This window comes from Pseudophryne corroboree, chromosome 1 (genome assembly GCF_028390025.1).
Source record: "Pseudophryne corroboree isolate aPseCor3 chromosome 1, aPseCor3.hap2, whole genome shotgun sequence".
NCBI classification, from domain to species: Eukaryota; Metazoa; Chordata; class Amphibia; order Anura; family Myobatrachidae; genus Pseudophryne; species Pseudophryne corroboree.
Genome location: NC_086444.1, coordinates 134,831,113 through 134,840,686, shown reverse-complemented (window position 1 = coordinate 134,840,686; position 9,574 = coordinate 134,831,113). Strand labels below are relative to the sequence as shown.

Genomic DNA, 9,574 nt, shown 5'->3' with positions numbered 1-9,574 from the left:
CACAGTCTGTCCGATACCGAACCCACGGGACAGCGCATCGGGATCGAATCGGTATCGCAAGCTGCCTAACACCTTGATATTTCCACTAACTTTCCTTTGCGATTTTGACTATATAGTCAAAATCAAAAGGATATGTCTCACTCTGTGTACACACCTTAAAGCGCACTATGCCGTACTATGGTGCAAGAGTATACATACATGTAATTACACAGCTTCACCACTGGATGGCGATTGCTCCACTAATGAAAACAGTGCTTAATAACCGCGGATGGATATGGAACTACAGAATACAGTTACAACTGTAGGAAGTCCTGACAAGTGGCCCAGTGAACAGTACAGTAAATAAAATTCCCTATTAAATACAATAATATTGCAGGAGGAACCCGCCTTGGGACCCGGACCACGTGAAAACATGCCTAGGTGACAGCAGGACACCATTTGCATTTCCAGGACAGTATTTATCTTTCTATTTCCAGCACATATCATTTGATTTACCCCTATGCCTATATTGTATACGTAGGGAATAGTATATTATTTTACCTCCCATGGGATCACTTAATCATTAATTTGTGCATCAATTATCTGTATTGGCTAAAGTGGCCTCTTGTTAAACTGTCATTTAGTAACTGTCCGGTTACTAAGGGTAACAACTTAAACTATGAGGACGTTATTCTCATGCAGATATCAGAATTAAATGATTTAACTACCTCCGTGTGAGCTCACTTAGTGAGTTTCATATTCACATATCAGTCAGTACCACTGTTTACTATCTCATTTCTGAGATCTTATATATTTATAAATATTCCCACTGCTACCAGGTTAAACATCGTGGATACTCTGTTGTTATTGTGTATCTGAAATTAGTAGCATTGTGAATAGATACAGTACATTTCTGGATACTCTTTGACATTATTACAAGTTTCAGAGAACATAAGGTTACAATTGTTTTCTCAACTATTTTTTCAGCTGCACTCTCTTGATCTAATGCAAATATGGCAATTCTTAATATCTTCTTCTCTGATATCACATTAATTAGTGCCTAATATCCTATTCTGGGACATATTTATTATTATTTATATTACCCTTTATTGGTATAAGAAATTTACCTTTCACAATAGTGTTTAATCACATTCTAGTATAGGAGCTACTATTATTCTCATTTTTTTCTTGGACTCTCACCAGCAATCCAGTGATATACGGTGGAATTGGTCATTCCCTGTTCATTTATCACTGCCTAACGCTGGCAGCAGATCCATTCATCCTATTTTCAAATGTTTTCCTATTCTATACCATTTTTCCATACTAAACCCTTGTGAACGCTCATCAGTGATCCCGGAGCAAGGGCAGTGGAATCGGTCCTACTCTCATACCACACTGTAAATGCCCGAATCTATCTGATCTTGGAAGCTAAGCAGTGTTGGGCTGGGTCAGTTCTTGGATGGGAGACCTCCTAGGAAGACCTAGTGCAGTAGGGACCTGGATCAAGTAATTCACTCCATACCTAACACTGACAGCAGATTCACTACTCCTACTTTTGGATCTTTCCTTCCTTTTAGCTCCTCTCTTTATTTATGTAACATATACACTCTCATTGGTACATCAGTGGACCTCACTGAACTCATGCATTTATTCTGATTCTGATCCGTCTGTGCCCTACATGTAACCCCTGGCATACCTGTATGTCCCCTATACATTGACCCATCTTGGGCCTTAATTCCTACATCTCATCTATTTTTAATTGAGATCCCTTCTGTGGGTCTTTTCTTCATGCATGTTAAGTGTTTTTTTACTTGTTGGTCTGTCTAGGATACATCAAATGCTCTCATTTTAATTAACTTATTAATAAAATATTTTGTATTCATCTACATTTATTTCAGTCCTTTTCTGTTTAATTAAGAGTGCGCCCACAAATAGTCTTTTCTTTGTTTCTTAGTTGGAACTACAGTATTGTATAAAATTCTACAAGCTTCGAGCGTCATTTTCCGCTTGCCTACCAAATGAGTGCCGGACCTCAGGATTGCTATATAAAGTCATTTACGATTTTATCTACAGTATACTGTAAATGCCTGTTACTGTAATCCTATCTACTGTATAAATTGCTGTAATGTTTACTGTAAGCTGTCCTCCCTGTGTATGAAATGAAAAGTCTCCTGGGTGGAGGCGGAGTGGGTAGGCTGTCTACAATATGAATAAAACCTAGAAGTTGGCCTGAAACAAGACATGTTCTGTGGCATGGAGGTAGCTTGACTGGGTGCCATGCCCATGTTCCCGGGTTTGATTCCCGGATAGTGAGAAGAAACTATATTTTCTTTGTCCTTTTAAAAAAATATATATATATTTTTTTATATATTTTTTACACAATCATACATTTATAATCGAAATAAAAAAAATAAAAAATTAAATAAAATTGATAACAGAGCTGAATCTTGCTAAAGTGTACAGCTTGTATCCAATGTCAAAATCGAACCCTAAGGTAAGGGCATAGTAATCATCGGCGATCCCAGTTGACCAAGATAACTAGAGAGGAAGTTGATGATCACTTGCAGTGATATACTGCAGTGACACTGCGTGCAATTGTACTCTATGCATTCCACTGTGATTAGCTGCAGGCGTCTGACGCTGAGGCAGCTGACTGGGAACATACATTTTTTAATGTAGACATTTATAGATAGGATCATAATGACTTTATATACAGTAGCAATCCTGAGGCCTGGCACTCATGTGGAAGGCAGGCAGAAAATAATGCTCGGCGCTTGAAGTAAAGTATTGATACAAGTTGTAGTGTGTGTTGACATGAGCCTTACAATGTAAATCACACATTACATACAGTATCCTGCATAAAACTGATAGAGCAGAATTCTGCCTTATTTGTCAAAAGTGTACAGCTTGTGTCCAAAGCGGGAATCGCACCCAAAGGTAAGGGCATAGTAATCATTGGTGATTCCAGTTGGCCAAAACAGCCACAGAGGAAGTTGATGATCACCTGCAGTGATATACTGCAGTGACACTGCGTGCAATTGTGCTCTATGCATTCCACTGTGATTAGCTGCGGGCATCTGTGGCGCTCAGCCAACTGACTGGGAACATATATTTTTTTAATGTAAGCATGACTTTATATAGCGATCTTGAGGCCTGGCACTCATGTGGAAGGCAGGCGGAAAATTACGCTTGGCGCTTGTACAGCATGTACACTATACAGTAGTACTGTACTGTATATTCCCATTTCTAATTACTGTGCATGATCATACTGTATTCTGCAATCCTGTAGCCCAGCACTTATCTGTAAAGCATGTTATCACTGCGTGTCTTCCGCCTCATCTGTATACTGCATTTAACATACAGTAAAGTACAATAGTTCTTGCACTATATTAATTTACTGTATTTCATTGGAAACCTCACGCATGCACCACCTGCGCAATGGTGATTTTCAACAGCGACATCTGGTGGAGGAATGTAAGTATTACACTCGCCGACATCTCCATATGCCACACTAAGCTTTAATACACCACGCTGCACCATAATACGCCGCTCTGCTACAAAGTACAGTGTGACTACCGTATCAGTTGAAACGCCATGGGGAGGATAGATGAACGTGGTTACATCTGTATATGTAAAGTTATAAAGGTTTCTGTTATACCCCTCTCAGACAGAAACAGAAATTACTGGGAAAAGCAGTTCCACCCGGTAATTTCATTAAAAACACGGGTCCTTTTTCTGTGTGAAAGGGTCGACCCGTGTTGTAATTCCCGGGACTTTGACCCTGAAATCTACCGGGGTCAGAGACAGAGACACAGGAATTTCGACACGGGTTGACCCTTTCACACAGACAAAATACTCGTGTTGATCTGCAAATTACCAGGTCAAAATTCTCGACCCGGTAATTTGCATGTCTGTGTGAAAAGGGGAAGTGGGTCAGGCAGGTCCCGGCAAAACGACCCGGCATTAAAGTGCCGGGTAATTGCCGTGACTTTCAGACTCTTCTGTCTGAAAGTAGTATTACTGTCCTATATGGTCAGCCTTGTACTAGGTCACTTTGCTATATGTTGCTCATGTAAATAAAAGGTAATAATAAAATATAGATGAGTAGTCATTGTAATAGTTCAACTGCCTCAAACATAAGGAAAGATTGGAATGTCTAAGGAGACAATGTTGTACAACAGTAGCGGACATTGGGGGTGACCCATTAAGCTGAAGTATTTGAACTTGAAGTGATTTACTGTTGTATTTAATGACCATCATTAATTTTCTTATTTCATTTTCCTAAACATCATCATCAATCACACTGTGAGCAATTGGACCTGCTGGGACTTTGAGGCCCATTATCCTGTGTTGCTGGCCTGTTGTCTTACACCTCTATTACTGACCTATTTAAACCAATTTCCTCTTTCCCTGTCTTGTCCTTGACCACGTCAATGCTTCATTAACCCTGTACTGACTTTGGCTTATGTATCTATGCTCTACTTCAACATGGTTTGTTCCTGGTTCATTCCACTCTGTCAACTGGACTCCTCTGAAATCAGATATGTGGGCATATATACTAAGCATTGGAGAAAGATAAAGTGGAGAGAGATAAAGTACCAACCAATCAGCTCTTGTCATTATTCAAACACAGCCTCTAACATGGCAGTTTGGAGCTGAATGGCTGGTACTTTACCTCTCTCCACTTTATCTTTGTCAAAGGCTTAGTTCATTTCCCCGAGTACAGCAAAGTAAAGGTCATTCATGAAGAAGTTATCCATCATTCATTGTTATAGCGGAATAATTTAAAGTGCCAAGAAAAAAATGAACAGCAAAAATAACTGAATTCTGCAAGTAGTTTAAAGCATGGAATAATTATACATTAAAGAAGACCCATCATCGCAATGTTTCTCCAATAACCCATAAGAGCATTATTATGTTATTTTATATGTCATTTACTTTATATAGCCTTTAAGTTCCATTATGGCACTGCAATACTTTGAAGTCTGCCTGTGCAGCATGTTAATAAGCCCACTCTTCTCTCAGAGCATGAGAGACAGCTGAGGGGATGTCTTCTCTTTTTCAGTCTGCCCAGTTTCCTCTTTAGCCGTATCCACCATGAGATATTGTGGTGGGGTTTTACTCAACTTCTATAATAATAATGATGATAATAATAATAATAATAATAATACTAATAATAATAATGATAATTATGATTATTATTATTATTATTATTATACGATTACTATTATGAAGAAGAAGATTAATAGTAACAATAACATATCAATAATAATATTCTCTAGTAATTATTGAGTGCCACATGGTGTCCACAGCAAAGTATAGTGATAAGCAAATAGTATACATACTGTAAATGGTTTGAGATCGGGTGACCGGCGGTCATGATCCCGGCAGTCAGCATACCGACACCTGGATCACTGCCGCCAGAATGCCGGCAGGGGGGCAAGTGCAACAAAACCCCTTGCGGGCTCACTGCGCTCGCCACAGGTTCTATTCCCACTCTATGGGTGTCATGGACACACACGAGTGGGAATAGTCCTGGGCCCCCTGCCGGCATATTGGAAGCCGGGATCCTGTCGTCGGTATGCTGACCACCGGGATCCTGACCGCCGGGATCATAACTACGTCCCCTGTAAATACATAGGATAATTATAATACAACCAATGTTAAGGTAAAAGGCTAGGGGGAAGTACAGGATAGGGCGACTGATGGGTTCGATGAGGAGGGGAAAGGGGGGTGGGTAGGGTCCAAAACAATAAATGTGATACAGACAGGATCCTTGTCACCAGTAGGGAAGAAGGTCATGGTGGATCAAGGCGCACTGGTGTCAGAATTAGTGCTAGGAAGAGAGGACAAGTAAAGAGGACCTTGCATATAAAGGCTTACAGTATATGAGGTAGGGGGTGTAACAAAGAGAATGAACTGAGGCTGATAAGCTTTTATTAAAAAGTGAGTCTTAAGGGCTGGTATAAAGTTATGAAGACTGGCAGAAAGTCTGAGAGAGAGAGACAGAGAGAAAGAAAGAGACAGACAGAGAGATAGAGAGACTGAGAGAAAGAGAGAGAGAGAGAGGGAGCAGGAGTGACAAAAGTTGGAAAGAGCTGAGGTTAGGCAGTGGATGGTGGAGATGAGGAGAGGTGGTGGTGGGTGCTAGGCTGGACAGAAATTAGGTTGTTGATGTAGGAGGAAGTGATGCAATTAAATGCTTTATATGTGAGAGTGAGGAGTTCAAACAATGGGGGAGATTTATGAAAACTTGGAGAGAGATAAAGTACCAACCAATCAGCTCCTGTCATTTTTAAAACACAGACTGTAAAATGACCGTTGGAAGCTGATTGGTTGGTATTATGGGCCTAATTCAGATCTGATCGCTGGGCTGCGTTTTTTACTGCCCTGCGATCAGATAGTCGCCGCCTACAGGGGGAGTGTATTTTAGCTGTGCAAGTGTGCGATCACATGTGTAGCTGAGCTGCTTGTGCAGTCTCTGTGCAGCCCAGGACTTACTCTTCCAGTGCAATTGAATCCTGCTGATCGGGGCTGGTGTTGACGTCAGACCTTCCCTAAAAACGCTTGAGCCCGTCTGCGTTTTTATGGACACTCCCTGAAATGGTCAGATGCCACCCACAAATGGCCTCTTCCTGTGAATCACCATGCGAACACCCATGCAAATGGATCCTTCGTACCATCCCATCGCTGACGGTCGATGCCCGTTGTAGCTGTCCAACGCACCTGCACATTGCGATGCATACGCATGCGCAGTTCTGATCTAATCACCCGTGAAAACGCACAGCAGCAATCAGATCTGAATGACCCCCTTAATCTCTCTACACTTTATCTCTCTCCAAGATTTCATAAATCTCCCCCAATATTCTGTGGAGGATGAGGAGCCAGTAAAACAGTTTGCAGAGGGGGAGGACAGCATCCATTAGTCTTAGCAACTTCAAATTCTGTTCATTCAATGGAGAATACAACAAATGTTTCACTGGGTTTTGGTAACTGTGGGGCTAATGGGAAGGTATTAATAATGATATAATAGTAGTAACAAAAAAGTGGATTTAAATGACCCCTTCAAGGTGGATCATGGATGTCTTAGTTTCCTCACTACTCTCTAAACCAGTGTTTTTCAACCACTGTGCCGTGGTACACTAGTGTGCCCTGAGCAGTCTCCAGGTGTGCCGCCATAGAAGCTCAGCCAGGCCCGTCAGTGTTTTGCCGCTATTGAAGTCCTGAAATGACCAATACTGGTGGGTTTACCGGTTGCAGAGCCAGTTCTCATTTGGGCCCGGGCAGTGTTGGGCTCTTCTGGCTTTCTCAGATGTGGCTCAGGCGTTACCTACGGAGAAGCTGCGACATGACATCCTAGGACGCGCAACTGCACCATGCATCACCATTATATATGAATGTGCCTTGGCAATATTTAAATCTTGTTAAGTATATCGCGAGTTGTTAAAGGTTGAAAATCTCTGTGCTACAGTGTTGTCACCATGTTGTTATAAAAATTCTTAAAGACGTGTATTGGTGGAGGGGCTGCCAGATGGGCCCAGCAGGCGCCCCAGTTTGCTACCCCTCCCCAGTATGCCTGTGCTGTAGCCAGTGGCAGTGGCACCATCTGCCTGGTGATCTCTTCGGGAAGATGGCGCTGCACATGGAAAGCAAAGACTCTGGCGCTGCACCTGATTGGCTACTGGTCCACGAGCTCTGATTGGCTCACGAACCGGCGCCTGATTTGAGATACCCGCGCCGCCGCAGGAGACTGGACTGAAGAGCAGGAGAGGCGCACGCTGCTCTCTCCTGCCCTCGCTGCAAGCAAGGTGGTTGGGCCACAAAAGGACACCCCTGCCCTTGAGTATCAGAATTTTTTTCACAGCACCCCTAGACCATAGTTTCTTAGTGAGAAATTCAGAAAAAAATATAAAATGAAGTAAATTGTGCAGTGTCGTAACTAGACATTTTAGCGCTGTGTGCAAGAAACAGCCTCGGCGCCCCCCCCCCCCACTCTATGCAAAACAGGGGCAGAGCGCGCCGTAGGCGTGCAAAAAATATGTAGGCGCGCGGCTTCATGGGGAAGGGGTGTGGCCACAAAATAATACCAATTCATATTACTGTGCACCGTAGTTTCTATTATTCAAATTACGCCACACAGTGGCGCCACTACACCAGGTAGAGCCCCTTTTACATATTATGGCAGACAGATTCACCTTTTAACACATTACGTCAGACAGCGTCCCCTTTTTACATATTACGGCAGACTGCGTCCCCATATTTCACATTACAGCAGACTGCGTCCTCTTTTTACACATTACGGCAGACAGCGTCCACTTATTACACATTACGGCAGATTGCGTCCCCTTATTACACATTACGGCAGACAGCGTCCCCATATTACACATTACGGCAGACAGCGTCCCCCTTTTTACACATTACGGCAGACAGCGTCCCCTGTTTTACACATTACGGCAGACAGCATCCCGTTTTACACATTACGGCAGACAGCGTCCCCTGTTTTACACATTACGGCAGACAGCGTCCCCCTTTTTACACATTACGGCAGACAGCGTCCCCCGTTTTACACATTACGGCAGACAGTCCCTACACACACACACACACACACACACACACACACACACACACACACACACACAGCCTGTCACCTACAGTCACACCGCACACACACACACAGAACTCCCCCCTTCCCCTCGTGCCAACTTTACCTCAAGGAGAGGCGCTCTAGCAGAGACGGATGCAGAGTCAGACAGACCAAAAAGCAAATTCGGGGGCGTGGCCTAATCGTGGACCCGTGGCCACGCCCCCTTTCAGCACAGACAGGCCGGCCTGGGAGACAAGGAGGCACAGGACCACGAGGCTGAAGTTAGCTTCACAGGACCGGATATACGGCAATCACACCCAGTGTCCTGCTCCGCCGCTGCAGCTTCCCCTGTTTTACACATTACGGCAGACAGCGTCCCGTTTTACACATTACGGCAGACAGCGTCCCCATATTACACATTACGGCAGACAGCGTCCCCTGTTTTACACATTACGGCAGACAGCATCCCGTTTTACACATTACGGCAGACAGCGTCCCCTGTTTTACACATTACGGCAGACAGCGTCCCCCTTTTTACACATTACGGCAGACAGCGTCCCCCGTTTTACACATTACGGCAGACAGTCCCTACACACACACACACACACACACACACACACACACACACACACACACACACACACACAGCCTGTCACCTACAGTCACACCGCACACACACACACAGAACTCCCCCCTTCCCCTCGTGCCAACTTTACCTCAAGGAGAGGCGCTCTAGCAGAGACGGATGCAGAGTCAGACAAACCAAAAAGCAAAGTCGGGGGGCGTGGCCTAATCGCGGACCCGTGGCCACGCCCCCTTTCAGCACAGACAGGCCGGCCTGGGAGACAAGGAGGCACAGGACCACGAGGCTGAAGTTAGCTTCACAGGACCGGATATACGGCAATCACACCCAGTGTCCTGCTCCGCCGCTGCAGCTACAGTGCTTCTGCAGACGAGCACTAAGCAGCGGGAGCCCACAGGTGTTGCCGGCGGTCCTGCGCCCTCAGTGCA

The 9,574-nt window shown here is 44.1% G+C and overlaps 1 pseudogene; it reads left to right on the top strand.

The window, feature by feature from the left end:
- The first annotated feature begins 1,356 nt into the window (after positions 1–1,356).
- Positions 1,357–1,475, top strand: LOC134936599 (5S ribosomal RNA; annotated as a pseudogene).
- Positions 1,476–9,574: the final 8,099 nt, after the last annotated feature.